This window comes from Astatotilapia calliptera, chromosome 11 (genome assembly GCF_964374335.1).
Source record: "Astatotilapia calliptera chromosome 11, fAstCal68.1, whole genome shotgun sequence".
NCBI classification, from domain to species: domain Eukaryota; kingdom Metazoa; phylum Chordata; class Actinopteri; order Cichliformes; family Cichlidae; genus Astatotilapia; species Astatotilapia calliptera.
Window position 1 is genome coordinate 15,596,037 of NC_137432.1, and position 16,717 is coordinate 15,612,753.

General features: G+C 39.4%; 1 protein-coding gene and 1 long non-coding RNA gene across 7 annotated transcripts in view; one reads left to right on the plus strand and one right to left on the minus strand.

The window, feature by feature from the left end:
* Positions 1-16,717, minus strand: part of LOC113031548 (zinc finger protein 516) — a 50,218-nt gene that overhangs the window by 30,744 nt on the left and 2,757 nt on the right. The window contains exon 1 of one of the 6 annotated variants that reach the window (XM_026183701.2): positions 16,535-16,707. The exons of the other annotated variants lie outside the window; for them this stretch is intronic. The gene's annotated coding sequence lies outside the window, so the exon portion shown is untranslated. Of the gene's footprint in view, positions 1-16,534; positions 16,708-16,717 lie in introns of those variants that run through there. 6 annotated transcript variants of the gene reach the window in all.
* LOC145431767 (uncharacterized) lies at positions 1,827-9,438 on the plus strand. The gene is made up of 4 exons (XR_013912063.1): positions 1,827-2,267; positions 5,296-5,423; positions 8,042-8,094; positions 8,870-9,438. It is a non-coding gene; the product is annotated as an uncharacterized LOC145431767 (long non-coding RNA).

Consider the following 16,717-nt stretch of genomic DNA (forward strand, 5'->3'; position numbering starts at 1 on the left):
TAACCGAACCCAAGCCCACACAAGTTTCACATTCTTTTGAAACACTTAACCTGTTCCACAGATATGAAGTCACTGCCAGCAGATCATTAGCTTAATTAGCGCTCCTTCTTTTAGCCGATACCTTGAACTTCTGATTGTTTTTGGCCTAGTAGGTAAGTGGCACTTCCCCTTTATAAACCCACGAGGACTAAATATTCAAAGACACCGTGAAGAAAACAAGTTCATAAGCATTACTTTCTATAATGAAGATTTCTAATATAGCACACAAAAAAGAAAAAAGCCAGACAAAGACAAAGGTCAGGTAATGATGCCCACATTTGCAGTGTTTAACTTAATTTATCTCTGTGTAAATACCTGTCCAAATTATTAGAGAAAACTAGAGCTTACTGAGTAGTTTCTGATGCACTATTTTTCTAGAGGTACTTATCCTCGCAAACCTCTCAGATGAGGGGGAAACCACTACTTAGCACAGCCATACAAATGTAGAGCTACAACTTGGCCAGTCACCCATTTGCTCACTGAGTAATGATGTAGCTCACACAGAAGTACCTTTAACCTGCATTACATCTGAAGGCCACCAGATGGTGATAGTTGTGATTGCAAAAAGACTTCAGCTCTATAAAAGTCTATGGGGAAACAGATTTCTGACTTAGCCCTCGTAAACATTTTACTGTTTAATTTATGGGCTCAGTTACTCATTTTGGGTTGTATTGGATAAACAATAGAGTCTATTTTGTAATCTATTTTTCAAAATAGAGGATTATCTGTGGTATGAAACCACACTGAAACTCACTGGCTAACAACTGGTCAGAGGTCTTTAACCAAGTAGGTTTAGAGTCAGACCCGCCCCTCCTCATCACATCTGGGGGGTAATTTGGCTCTCAGGATGACAACAATGGAAACGGTCGGGGGTGTTAAAAGGGCACTTCAAAAACAAATAGGTAATGTCACAGCAGTTACAGTCATCTTTTACACAGACTGTGCTACTTGTATTGTTAGTAAACCACAATAATTTAAAGAACAGACATGGTTTGCCATCTTCAAAATGAAAATTTGCAGTAAATAACTGAAAACAAGATTTGTTTTTTTGTTTGTTAACCTGTAAAATTTGAAATTTGAGAAAACATAACAAGTTTAAATTTAGGACTGGTTTGTTTTTTTGTTTCCATGCTGTAAGAGTGCGTTTAAAAGAACAAAGAGACAATTTGCAGCGACGTAGCAACATTAGCTAGGAAGCTAAGCTAAGCAAATTTTCTTAGTTTGGAAGCTAAGCTAATTTGCTGGTGCTAGATTAACATTTACTGCACAGACAAGAGAGGTGTATCAGTATACTTTTCTATTTCTTTCCTAAGCTAACACGTTTTTAGCATACAAAGCAAATGTCTATAAAATCACTGACCTAGAAACATAGTGGGCCTTGGGGGATTATTACAGTGGGAATATGAAAGTGACACCACCGCAAATATAAGATTCCACAAAGTTCACTGAGGTTACTGTAAACTTATTATTGACCATTATGAGGAATATTCCGGGAGTTGTTTATGTGTCCGTGTGTGTGCACGTGTGTGTGTGCACGTGTGTGTGTGCACTGACTGTAACATCTGCCCAGGATTTCATAGCCAAAAATAATTTTGAAAAAAAGAAGCAACAAGCAGGAATTGGGGATGCAAGATGAGAATAACAAACATTGTTAGTCTTTCATGTGGGACAGAGTTTTTCTAAAGAGCGCACTAAAGCTACATGCCATATTTCAGGCTGTGCACAGGCTGACAGGCATTACTGTTAGTGTGAGCTTATGTGGCTAGGTAGTTGTGATTGATGGCTGTATAAAAAGAACTGGAGATCCCATCTGGGTCACGTCTTATCAGGCTGACTGATTCACATTGATGAAATCATGCTGGCTTGTTAACCCGCCCAGTGGAAAAACCCTAAACCAATACAGAGGAAAACAAGGCAGCATCAGAAACAAGAGAGGGAGATAGATGCATGTCAGGGAGAGTAGAAAAGGCTGAGCAAATAATGAGAAGGAGGGCAGCAGAGGGAAGATAAGTGGTAAATAGTGATGTAAAGTCATGGCAGGAGATGGATTAGGATAATAAGAGCTGACTGAGAGGAGCGAGAAGGGAAGATGTGGGAGATCGAGGTAGAAAGAGAGAGTGTGAGAGCTGCAGCGTTGGAGCTGCACACTGCAGATGTCCATTTTACAGGCGTATGCAATATTTTTAGGAATTTGGACTGCAAATCACCACTGTCTGTTGAGAAGATTGGTAAGAGAAAAAAAAACTTTTAGCTCATTAGTACTGCATTTTCTCCCTTTTTTTTTTGCTTGTAATCGAATTCTTCAGGAGAGCAGAGTCCAAACACCAATACCAGACATCACAGCGATTATTTGCAGAGTAACCACAGCACAGGAAATTGGCTAGAATGCACTGTCTCTTAACATTCATCCAACAGTCCTACAGAGACAATCTGCTAGTATAGTTACACTGTAACAACCCCCTCCCCTCTTCCTCCAACCAAGCTGTGCAGCTCAAATGTGGATGTGTGCGTGTGAACATGCATGTCTGTTTGTCACGTTTCATATACCTGCATGAGCTCTTAAACACAGGAAAGTTTCTTACTTTGTTTTGATATATTTTACTTGAAAAATATTAAATCAAACAGGCAACAACAACAACAAATCTCCCACTACAGATTTCTAATGTTTGTACATAACAGTGAAAAAAGAGATCTAAATCTGCTACTATATATACTGATGGAACATCTGTCTTCAGAGGTTTAACTGAACAAGCTTGTTTCAAAGAAGCAGCAGCCAAAAGTCACATTTGACAAGTTTTCTTGCAAAACATGACAAAAAAAGGAAGATGAACAACACCTGCGTAGGTGACACACAAAAACTCCAAAACATGAAAAACCTGTGAATGACTAAGTAAATTACATCCAAGACACTTCAAGTGTTTCTAACAGATGAATATACATATGACAAAACAGGGAGGAAAACACTCCATATGCATCTAAATCAGCCCACAATGTCAGTTTATTTTCCCTCCAGATGCAGGTGGGCCTAAGAAAACCAGATCACTTCATTCTACTGGCAAACAAGCAGAATTATGCAAGCTGCCTGTTTGCAATAAAACTCCATGCCACAACCTGATCTGCACCAGTTGCACTGTTTACATAGTAGTGGGTTTACCATATTGACATGTAGAAGCAAGCAGAACGTATACTGGCATGAACGTCAGGCTGCCACCCTGTCTAGTAATAGGTTATGTGATAACAAATAAGTTAATGATAACAAATTGCTGTATTCAAGTATCTTGTACATGCAGTGTATGAGTTTGTGAAACTATAACAAAATCTCTAATACTTCTGAAACACTAGGTTTTCAGACTTTTTGAACAACAGTTTTAGTAATGAAATAATTTTTGTAGTTCTTATATTTTCCTGTTATTTATTATTGCTAAATAAAAACTGAAGCTTTCAGTAGAAAAATCATTCAGTGGTACTTTTCATTTGTAAGGTCTGTAGTATACAATATTAAATTCCTTGAGGTGATAGCTGCTGGGCATCAGCGCTATATTATTAAAACAGTTGAATTTTATATATTTAGCACCTCACTGACTGATGATAAACATGGTTTATCATAGTACTTTGATTCAGATTGAAACATGATGGCAACAAAGGTATATAACAACTATAAAGAGTAGCCTACTTGCCCACATAACCTTTGCTCTGTACAATCACACACAGTTCCATCATTAAGTTAGCTTGACATCTCTAGTTTGTAGAAATACCTTTTTTGGCTAACGTTTGTGTTCCAAGATAAACTCTACACAATGACTTTCCATTAACTTTTATTGACGTTCGAGTATTTATTGAGATAATACTTTCATGAGCATAACCTGTACTAAATGTGATTTTCATTGAGCACCAAATTTTAATTTGTTAGCAAATGTAAACATGTTAAGATGCTAAATCTGGAAGGTTAGCATGTGTTACCTCTTTTAAAAATCACAAAGAGCATGCTGTTACTCTAGCTATTGATATGCTACCATGCTTCTGGTAGCTTACCTCAAAGCAACTTTGGGGCTAATTATGGCCTCAAAGAGTAATAGTGTGTTTAGACTCTTTCAGAGTCAGGCTTTGCCTTTTTCTTTAGCTGTCACAGTGTGTTCATGGAGCTACAGTAGTCTACAACAGACTTTATGAAGTTAATGAGCAGTGTTGGGTAAGTTACTTTAAATTAGTAACTTAGTTACATTACTAGTTACTTCTATCAAAAGTAACTCAGTTACCTCAAGTTATTCGTTACTTTCAAAGTAACTAGTTACTAGGGAAATTAACTTTGGTTTTATTCAGAATTCTCTTATTAATGTGTTGGTTCCCTAACTGGATACCAGCAAGGATGCCAGTCTTCTAGCTTGCTTACATGTTAGTGCTATCCTGCCACAAATGCACTGTGTCACCTAATGGCCTGAACCTAAAATGTCAGTGTAGTAGTGTGAGTGCAAGTTAATGATGAAATGAATGAAACTAAATTAGAAATGAACAATGTTTGTTTTTGTGTCTCACTTTTTATCTGTCTGTTTTAATCTATTTCTATTGTTTCAAACCTCTATAAATGCAAACACATAATTTTGGGGTTGGTGCAACAGTGTTATAAATCTAATCTTTGTACGTAGTATCACTAGGAAGAAGCAGTGGATAACAAAACACGACATAAACTTTTGAAAGGTATATTTATTTTTATCATTGAAATGGGTAGAAAGTATACTTTTAGCAGTGCCAACACTAAACTGTACCTCAGACCATTTAGGAGCTGTAGGTATCAAAATAGTGCAAATAATTTAGTGCAAAAATGGTTCAACATAAACACAGTGAGGTTTGTCCATTCTTTGTAAACTTAACTGAAAACAGCTGAACTGCACCAACTGGAGACCTCATGTTCAGTAATGGCGGGCAAACTTAAAAGTATTTTCAGCCTCACAAAGAAAAATAAAATAATAAATATTTTTAGCCACATAAATAGTCAATATTTAACCAAAATAATATTTCCTCCAGTCAGGTCATGTAGATAAATAAAATATGATGGTAGATTTAGTGCTTCAGTGGTCTAAGATTCTAGCCTACGTCACAGCGTCACGTGCACTTTTTATGTCCAACACGGAAACTGCAGTCGTGGTGCTTTCGATTGTACTCGGAACTCGGAAATTCTGCCTTCCGAGTAGGAAGATGTAGGTAACTCCAGACTGCAGATGAGCTGCATATGTGTTTAATAGTAATTTGTTTTTGTAGAGGGCTAGCAAAACAACCGTTTTCGAGGGCGTCGCCATATTGGAACCCCGACTTCTCTGACGAGGCTAACCAGAACGCCGTTTACTCGAGTGTGACATCATTCCCAGGTCCGTGTTTCAATTTCTGAGGTAAGTCGAACGCAACACACGAAGTAACGAATAACGACCCTATCTAAATCCCAGAAACGATAAACGCGTTCCTGATTTTGGCATAATAACTAGTTACCGTGCTCGTTACCACAATAATAACGCAGTTACTGTAACGCGTTACCTAATAACGCATTAGTCCCTACACTGCTAATGAGTTAGTTTATCATTCAATTCTGGACAGAACATATTGTTCCTGAAATATTATGTCTGGTGCACCAGTGGTTAAGGCATACCACACAACCACAATGGCCATGGTTCAATTCATGATCAGAGAAACTTTGTAGGATCTTTTAACTCACTGTGTTCCATACCTTTCTATTGTGTTAACTTTTTTAAAAATGTAAGATGAAAAACCTCCTGAAGGTCAAGTCAAACTGTAGAAAAAAAGGCTGTCTGGCAGCTTTGCCTGTGCTCGATCTCGATGAACTCTTTAACTTCCAGGAGATATCTGACTGAATTTGAATTAAGTTTTGTCTATCGCACCAAGATGACTGTATATTATATTAAAGAAAAACTCTAAGACAACGAAGGGTTAGAGTTATGTGCTTAGCCATAACCATTCAAGTTATGTAGTTGTAGCAATCTACCCATCAAGTCTTCTTTTCAGTGAACAATCAATTTTGTATTCTGATAATGAAAGTCTGAGAAAAAGCCCAAATTCTTAATTGTAGCAGCTTGACGCAGCTCACCACTTAATGTTGAGTCATTAAATTGGACAGGCAGCTGAGGATAATATAGGAGAAGGCAAATATTGCATCAAACAGTGATGTTTGCACAGCTTTCCCTAAAGAGATCAGAAACCTCCAGTGGGAGCTGCTTGCATTACCCAGGCCATTTAAACCAGGCAACCAGCCACCTAACCACTGCTAAAAAGCAACAGCTCACACATGAAGTGAGGGACAGAGGATTGAGGATTACACACAGTCCCCCTCTCCAAACCGCACCAGTGGACAACTTTACACAACACATTGTACTGACTGAAGATGGCAGGATGGGTTACTAAAAATGGACACAGCTAACTTCTAATAAGAAACATAAACACATGGAGGCAGACACAAAGTCTGCTGATAAACCTGCATTTGCAATAATATCAATTCAAGATAAGCAGGGCTCTACCATACAAAAAGGAAAAAAAAATATGGCACTGTCATAGCAACAAATATAGTTTAGGATCATATATGTGGTCGTACACGTGGACAATAATGTGGAAGCATTGGAAAGAGTCAGGGCAAGAGACTAAGAAAACTAGTTGCTTATATTTCCAGTGTGATGCAGCCTAATTAATTACGTATTTATTGTAGAATTAACCAATACCTCATGCACTGAACTGATCTAATAAGGCAGTCTAAATTAGTTCCACACATTTAGTAGCAGCACTTGTTTTAAGCTGCCCATAACAATTCCATTGACGTTTGAAAATAGAAACAGAAGATCTAAATTTGAACTTAAATTTGGCCCAAACTGATTTTTTTTGCTCATACAAGTACTCTAATTCACCCACACAGCTCCGTAAAACCTCCTCCTTAGTTCTACCTCTCATGGCACAGAGCTTGCTGCCCAGATACTTAAATCTGAGTACACCACCTGCTTCTGGGACACAAACCAAATTAAAAAAAAAATCAATATGCATTTAAAGGAGTCATATCAGTATATGTACAGCAGTAAGCCAGTACGACGTTACAGATAGCACAACTATAGCAGTGGTTTAAGGGGGAATTTACATCTCACAGTGGTCTCAGTATGATTCAGTGTAAAGTAATGCATTTACTGCATTAAAATGTTTTGGGAGTTTTTTGACCCACTTCCAGATTCTAGTTTCTAGACGAGTCCTGACCATGAGGAGTTCTGACCTTGAGTCTCCTGTTTCTGTGTTTGAGATTATGCCCGAGATTATGACTCTGTATATGGGTCAGATTTTTTGTATGATTTATTAAGGTCTTATTTTCAAGGGAAGCCCGCCTTTTGTGACCATCCTTAAGACTATTAATTAGGTGATTTTGTACAGTTGGTCAGGTATAATCCGATGGGATTAGCGGCTACGCTCTTTAAATAGAGGTCTGCAGCCAGGGATTAGATGATCGCAGCCAGTTGTATTTAAGAGCAACAGATTTTCATCTCCTCGGTTTTAGTTTTAGGGTAAAAGAGCAGAAACGGCCACTGCGCTGTTTGTTGCTATGTGCAGCATTTAAACGTGCAAATATTGAAATGAAAATCTGGGGTATTTGCTCTGCTGGCCTCATTTCTTTTTAGCAGTGAGTTTGTTAATAAATCTTTGCTATTGGGATGGGATTAGCTGGCATGGTCTAGGGCTGGGGAGGGCAGTACCAGGGGCCCTTTTACCTTCCTCCCTTCAACCATCCTCCTCACATCTGGATACAATGTAGGAACAGGGCACTGAGGCCAGGCAGATAGCTAAAGGGAGGCTGTCTGTGTGCTGAGGGATTCTTTACAAAGCGTCAAGAGTGTTGTTGCATCTGCTGCTAGTAGCTGTGGATGTTGGGGTGTTAGGGTTGTGTGTTGTGGATGGGGGGTGGGGGAAAAGGTGGGGAGGGGGTGCTAAAAAGCTCCCTATCTTTGGTCTCTTCTTTCCTGTGTAGTTGACTGCAAGGCCCGGAGCAACAGACGAACAGAGAGACAGCTGGGAACAGAGGTAAAAAGCAGACAGCAACTAGGAAACACAATGGGAGACCAAAAACAGGTTTCTGTTCTTAACAGGCTAAATGCACTGGATATGATGCTGTCAAAGATTAAATACAGTTATAACTGTGATATTACTAAATGAATACTAAAAATGAAAACCACTGAAGCTGCAGATTTTTTTAATCTACACAAAGTTTTTCCCAAATTTTCACACAAAGGCAACTTTGCCACCGACTGTCCAGAATGATGTGTGTGATGTTAGTAGGAGGTAATGTTGCCTCCAGCTAATAGCCTCAAACACTCAAGCAGGCTCAGTAGCTGATTAAGTCAGATCACTTCTTTCAATTTTCATACATCCATTTCTTTCTTTCTTTTTCATATTGTCAGATTTGTAGTCTTTAGTCCCAACTGATGCTAACTCAAGTGGCAGCACCTGAGGATATTTGTTAGACTTCTCATTGTTCCCTTGGGAGACAAAAAAAAAAATCTTTTAGTAACTTTTTTTCCTCTTGAAAGCGAACTTTACTTTTAATATTACATAATAGTTTGATCTAAGAAATAGACAAACATAGGCAAAGAGCTCAACTAGTCTCTACATCTTCAGCTGGTCTCACTTGAAAGAGCACACAATGCAACGTATGTCACTCCCAGTCATAACAACGCTTCAGTATTTGTGCTACTTCTGACTGCAAACTATAACCTACCAGCCATATGGAACAGACACAGAAAGATAAAAAAAAAAGTTAAAGTGATAAGGTTGTTTTCCCTTCTCCTTCCATGTACAGGAGAATCCTCGAGAGCAGATCACAGACACGCACATGGCCTCCAATCTGCATCCAGATTGATTTCATCACGCATGCATGCTTGCAATTCACCTGGATGTCTGAGCCACACTGAGATTTCGGGTGAGCTGGCTAGTCTTTGGGCGACCCTCTTCCCCCTCACCTCTGTCCTCAGTGAACCTGACGCCTGCTTGACCCAGAGCACCTCCTGGTCCTACTTCCTCAGTGCCTCAGAGATGATGTAATCACTGTTCTATGACTGTCCCTCTTCTCCAAGAGGGCTTTAATTTTGCTATAGTTGAATAGATAGTGGTCTCAGAGTAAATATTACCCAAATTTGGATGTTTTTCTGTTTTTGTTTCTTTGCTCTTTCTTGTTATTCATTCTATTGATTCATTTTGAGAAAAAGTAAAACATGAACATTTGGGGATTTTGTTACAGCAATTGTTGTATTTTTATGTTATATTCCCTCAGCAGGAGGCGGTTCCTCATCCATTATGATCAGCATGTTTGTTTGTTTTTTGTTTTTGTTTTTTTAAACAGAGTAAAGTCCATCTTTCCATCTATAACCCCCACAACCCGCACGCACACACATACAAACACAACTCACTAGAAAACATCGTGGCAAGGTTAGGCTGACATCAGTGGCTAACGATCAGTTCCTCTGTGGGCTGAATGATTAGCTGCAGTAGCCTGGAGACATTTCCAGCTTGTTTCCCTAAGTTAGTCAGACATGTAACATCACTGGCCTTCAATCTGGACTAACTACATCCACTCCTCTTCCATTTTCTCTCTGATTCTGTGTCCCCCCTCCCCCCCAAAAAGACTTCTTCTAACTAATAGACGTTGCTAGCAATGTAGTAGTAAATATGGGGCACTTAAGATGGATCAAGTCAAGTGGAGAAGTAGACAGCAGACTTTAAAGTGTGTTGTATTTAAAGTTTTTTTTATATAAGAATGGAGCAACAACAGTAGTTAATGAGGAGGTGTGTGTGTGTGTAGGGACAGTGTGGCAAGAAGTAAAACAATTACTTTTAAAGTGGTTATTCATAACTTCCTCTTTTTTTATGTTTGCATTTTTAGTTCCCATAAGTGGCATTTTCTTTGTCTGTGCTGCCCAAGTGGAAGTCACCTATTCTTAACTTCTTCCCTGCATATAAGTTTTTTTGGACTGTGGTGAATTTTCCAAAGAAATCAAGCCTTAAAAAAATCTGAACCTGTACATGTAAGCAATGGGGTTCTTAAAAATTTCTGTAGGCACTTGCATCCCCATTTAGTGTGTTTATTAGACGGCAGGGAATGGGTATGTTAAAAAATGAACCTCTCTTCTTAGGAATGGGTTCACCCAACCCCCCACCCACCCTTAATGCCCTCTGGGCTGCTGTGAGTTTGGATTAAGTTTGGGTGCTGCGTCCCCTCCCTGCCGAGCCCTGTGAAACACACACAGATACCTACATGCTAAGTGACTGTGTCGTCTTGGTTTATCAAACCTTAAAAAAGGACAGACATAAAAACCAGGCCAGGCAAGGTAGAAAGAATGCAGAGATGGAGATATTTCAAAATATTCTTCAACTGATGTATGCTTACGCACAAAAGAATATTCTATAACGAGACACATATTTCAATGTAAAGTAAGTAATAAATCAGCAGTAAATGGTGTTTATGTAGCCAAATTGAAGGTCTCACTTCTTAAATTTCCTTTGTATAGCTATCTAATTAGACCGTGTATGTGAGTGGTGTGCAGGATATGTGTGTGTGTTTGTGTAAAGCAGCAGATCAATAAGGGCAGTCTACTACAGTGACATCTGGGCTGGACAAAGACTGCCGTTCCTCTCCTCTTCTCTCTCTCTCTGAATCCCCAATCATAGCCACGTGGTCCTCTGGGCTGTTTCTCTCAGCTAAGCTTATTTCTCTTCTTTAATCCAGCAGCAATCACAGCAACGATGCCAAGCTTCGGTTCATGGACGCAGGCAGAAATCTATTAACTATGATCACTATGTCAGCTCAAACCTGATAAGTGCCGCTAATGAATCCAGCGCAGTCAGCTCAGCGCTGCGTTGCTCCTGGTTGTTATTTCATTGTATCGTCAATAATGCGTAAGGCGGAAAATCAACATGAGTGACGGTGATGGACAATGTGGCTTGTAATGTGGCAAAGGAGCTTGTGTTTGAACTGAAGCAAGAGTCAGATTTTCTGCAAAAACTCTCCAACACATCCCACTCTTTGTAACTGAAGAAATCTATGCACTGACAAGACTCTGCAACACTGCTTGCATCCCTACAGGCCCAACCCTGCTGTGAGCGTCGTCCGCTAATAAATGGCGGCACTGATAAATGGAGTCGATATCCAACACTGATCATCAGATCATCAGCCACTCAGCGGGGCCCACCCCTGATTTCAGTGATGGTCCCAGCCTACTCACAGCTGGTGAAAATATTATTTATTAGGGCAACTAGTAGGAGTATCAGCAATAGCGCTAATCAGACCAGGCAAACTGTCAGTGGTGGAAAACTGCAAAAATACTGGCACACACCTACACGTGTCAAAAAGGTACAATGTAGCGCAAATGTATGACACACTGGTTTAGCAGTCGATATAACAGTCCGACTGTTATATCTTTTTCTATTTAATATCTGGTTCATCCTGCGCGAGTCCTGTAGAGGTTTGGGTTCGCTAATTGAAGTTTTTAACAAGTTTTGCCTCAAGAGCAGAAGGCTAATGTTAGCATGTAGAGTTAGCATGGCTGCTAGAAAAAGAGAAGAGAAAACTTTGCCATGCTTTGTAAATGGCATGCATTTGGCTCTTGTATCAGGGCAACCAGGCTTATTAGACACACAACACACATAGCTCAGGTATGGAGATGATGTTTTAAAAATGTTTGTTTGCTAGGTTTAGTAGGATGAGCTGCCATATTTAGCTAAGGCTGCCAGCAGCAATTGCAAATGCCTGCTAACATTATTTTAGTGTACTTTCTATTTTGCACTACAAAGTATGGAAATATAGGATTTGTATTAAATTTTAAAAGCTCAAATTGACCTGTTTCAGGGGGGTGTTGTACTAATTTAGTTATTTTATTCTATTTGTTTGTTTTTTCTTTTTACCAAGAACCAAAGATCCAGCTCTTACCATCAGGTATAAAAAGCACATGCAAATACACACACGGGTTACGCTGTTGATTTCATTATTTAAAATGGAAACAAACGTATGTGTTCTTGGGGAGCTTATACCTAAGAAGAAAAGAGTAAACATATAAAAATAGATACTTTATATATAACCTGAGTAAAAAAATAAATAAATACATTGCAGTAAGAGGAACCCCTCACACTAACTACTCCTAACATCACTAAAATACTTTGGAAATGAGCAATCTCTCAATGACTAAAAATGCTACCTTGTGTCACAAACAGTTTCCATTAGACTCTCAGTGGATGTGTGCAAATGACAGTATTAAAATGTCATGAAAAATGTGGAATTTAGTTGAAAATCATTACTGTAGGTTGCACCTACACCCACCTAAACCAGCTTCAGCTAGTTTATGAAGGGAACTGTGCTCTGCCATTATTGTATCAGTAACCCTAGTAAGGATAGATATAAAGTAAGCTGTGCCAGATGTACTCTATATAAATGTGCACACTGGGTTTTTCTGGGTTTCTTTCTGGAAAAAAAAAAATCTATATATGGCTTTCAAAGGGAAGTTATTCACTCCTATTAGGGCTTGCTGTCTCAGAGGGGTTTTCCACCACTGTATTAGTAAACTTTAGGTGGGAAAAAGTGAATCCTTCCCAAGTCTGAAGATCACACTTTGCTGAATGGATGCGTACTTAATTTAAAAAATAAAAAAAATAAAAAAATAAAAAAAAACACACCATTGTCTTTCTCTCCCCACCCCAACACTATGAGTAGATGACTAAAATGGCCTGTGCCTAAATCCCCTCCCTACCCCCCACCAGCTCTAACCCCTTAACCCCTCTCCTATCTTAATCCCCTGATTACTACATCATTTTATTTGGGTCTAATTTAGACAGATATCTGTCTTCACAGTTTAGTACCTGGACAATGCTGCTTGGCTTGGCACAGACTGTATTGATCCATACGGGAGGGGGTAGAGGGTGCAGGTGCAATTGGAATAAAGGGATTAACTGCACACCTGTTATCAAAAGTTTTAAGAAAACTGTGGGCACCACAGGAACAGAAGTTAGTAGAGAGGACAAAACATCCACTGGAAATGTGTAGGATGACAGCAAATGCAAAATTCCTTCTGATTATCCTAAGCAGTAAGCAATACGTTTCCCACGGAGGGCTCATTTATAATTTAATCCAGGAGCTTGGTGTTTCTAGGCTAACACAGAGAGACTGCCCTTTCAGAGTGGAAACCCCCACCATGTAGCAGGGAATCAATGCCATCACCAGAGAATAGACACTAGACCCCGTATTAAAATGATGTGGCTGTGGAGCACCAGTAAAAAGACAATAAATTGTTTGATTTTTTTTCCTCTTCCATTTCTGATTCATACCAGAAAATTGTTTTTGCGTTCATCATTGCCCATCTCCAATCCAACTTCAGCATGTCACAAAGTTACTTAACCATGTAAAGGCAGATGCGTACATGTTTGCTTTCATGTAAAAAGCGCTGATATGATCTAAAACATAACAAGGAAGAGCTGAGAGAGGGAAGGGGGGGGGGCGGCAGGGCACACGGAATGACTTCAGACTATATGCCTCTGCACAAAAACATATCTGTCCTCTGATTTGATTACTTTTTTTCCTTTCATATCAATTATAGTTTCAAACCACACAACATTGCCACGAACGGTTGGGACAGAGATGAGAAAGTACGCTCAAAGCAGGGTAGTAATTACAGTGGAAAATGGACTGAATGGATCGGATTTACGAATTGTGTATGCAGGACAACACAATTAGCCAGCTTTGGAACCATTCTCTGTGAATTCAGCAAGGTCTTAGATACCACCAACAGAGAATGCTCACACCCCAGTATTACAGGGAAAAAGGATTTTTACAAAGGTCTTTACTAAAAGATTTAGACACTTAAGCCATTGCCATTTTCTGAAAAAGATACTAACAGGGATTATTATTGTTGTTTTAAATCTGTGCACCCTGCTTATGAAGAGGAACATTCATGTTTCTTGCCGACTCTTTTTTTTTTTTTTTTTTACTTCCCATCAGTTCATAAGAAAAATATACACTTTTTTTAGCCAATGATTTGCTCTTTACACTGACTATTTATGAAGTTTTTCTCTTAAGGTCTATGCTGGAAATGACTCAATGAGAGCATCAACAATGAAGTGGAACAATAAAGCTCGAGGCCAGACAGACAAAACACTGAGCTAAAAAGTCACAATAGATCATGCACATTATATCACTACAAGCAGAACTTTCCCACTGAACATTATCAGTTCATCCTTTCTTAATGTCTATATCCTAGAGCAGCTTTAATACTGATTGTTGAGCAAGAGACAGTTAGGCAAATCATAAGTTTTACCCCATGTCCAGTTCTGAAAATCGACTATAAACAAGAGTCTGTATAGTGTTTAACCCCCCTCCAGTGTGGTGAAGGTAAATGACTCTGTACATGGTGAAAAGGCACAAGGCAGTAATGAGTAATGAAAACAGCCGAGTTAGTGCTGCCATTCAGTAAAGAGCCTGCTGCTGTGGAATGTGAGGCGCCATTCATTCACATGGGTTAAAAATGCATTTCTGCCACCACAAAGCCCTGCCTTGTCCTCATTGTTTCTCGCCACACCAATAAAACACTTCTACACTCTGAAGGGACAATACAAACCCCCACTCCAAAAAAAAAAAAAAAAAAAAATTTAATTGCTAATTTTACTCCCACAGATACAGGAAGAACAGGAGGGGAGGAGTTAGGGGCTGGATGAACTTTACAAATAAAAAAAAAAGTGTCAGGGTAAGATAAAAAGTCAAGGTATGGCTCAGAGTTTGATCTTGATAAGCACAGGGATGGAAAACTGAGTGCACAAACTACGTGCGACAGACAGGCAGTTCTACTGAAGATATACGCAGCACTTCTTCGGTTTATGCAAAGACACGCAGGTGGAAGGCAATCAAACACAAAGGCTTCACTCGAGCCATGCATAAGCTCTCCGGGGACTTGTTTGTGAATGTGAGGCATCTGTGCTTTCCAAAAAGTTCTCAACTCCCTGAACATGACTTACATTTGTATTAGTCAAGTGATGAACCGTCATAATTCACATTTAAACACAGGTCATGTTCCTCTTTCACTCTGCTGCGATGGTCAACAAGTGACGTCACTGCTTATTTACTTCTATGACATAACCTTCTAAGAAAAAATAATACCCCCAACGCTGAACTCGTCAGCTAATCCTGTTTACAGCTTTTCCTTCACTCTTGGATTAAGAAAAGGAAAAAAACTAAACAAACAAAAAAAAATCAATTAAACATTCAGAAAAACTACTTTTTTCCCCAAACACCCCCCTCCATAACTGACTAAATCTGTTTGCCTATCACACCTATTCTTGTTAGTATCCATGAGACTCAGATCACACGTAACTGCTATTTATTATCTAACAGTCAATTTGGGGAAGTTAGATCATTTATTGTTGTTGTGCCGTGCTGCAGGGTGTTATATTTGCTGGCACGAGCACAGGGCGAGAGTCGCAGGCCTAGAAATATTTAACATAATGTCTGAAATCTAACATGGGGGAGACAATGTAATCCTGTCTGCAAAACAACACACTCTGCCTCTCTTCCTCCCTCCTCCCTTGTTCGCTCCCTCCGCTCTCTACTTCTTTCTCTTTCTGTATGTGTTTGTGTCTGTGACCCTTACACAGAAGAAAAATGCTGTATCTTTCAACAGCTACAGGGGAAAACAGTATGCCACAGAAAGTCAATCTCAAAGAAAATAGACAAGAGAAAACTGGCAGCTGAGAGTCCCGTGCACAATTAGAAACAAAGCCGTTGTAGCGGGGGACAGTGAAGGGAACACAACCCTTTTGCCAAAATTTTCTTACTTGTAGGGAACAGCTGAATATCACAGTATTTGGTGTATACGCATGTGTGTGTGTGTGTGTGGAAACTCCACTCGATACAAAGCCACCATTATTTAGGCTCCTATTTGAAGTCAAACTTCCTACACCAGCAGATAAAGAGAACAGCTACCCCCCTCCTCCCTCCCTGTGTGTTTTTTCATCATCTGTATTGCTCAAACTACAAAGCAGGAAGGTGAGCCTGTTTTGGCACATGTGCACACTGCCATGCATGCGCACACTTTCTCCTCTATCTCTACTGCAAACTATGCTTTTACATAACTGTCTCCAGTGACAACTTTCTTTACAACCCCTTATAATATGCATCACTTTATTGATTTTGTTTTATCCTCCTTTATCACCTACAGTGCAGCTATCATTTACACTTACTGCTACCATTAAGACGTTTGAAAGTGTTTTATGATATAGTTCTAATATCCCCGTGAAGCTCCTTTGGGATGTCAGTTTTGCCTACTATTTGCATAGCACCATTCCTAAGTGTATCACAGGATTATGTTGGCTTCTACTTCTTCTTTTTGTTGTTGTTGCTTTTCCTAGCCACAAGGTTCCACTTATCAGTCAAACATTCCCCAAAATGACCCTTATCTCCACTGTAGCACATGCCGTTTTTTTTTTTACTGACCTTCTCTTAGTCACTTCTCTCTCGCCTCTCACTTAAAGGAAATGACAAGGTTTCAAACTAAAGAATGTGTAACAGCCAAAGATTGCAGGAGCACCAGCAGCTGCTGCAGTAGTAGCAGCAGCAGTAGTAGTAGTAGTAGCAAGACCAGCCAGCACGAACACACCCTCTAAATTACAAACAGTA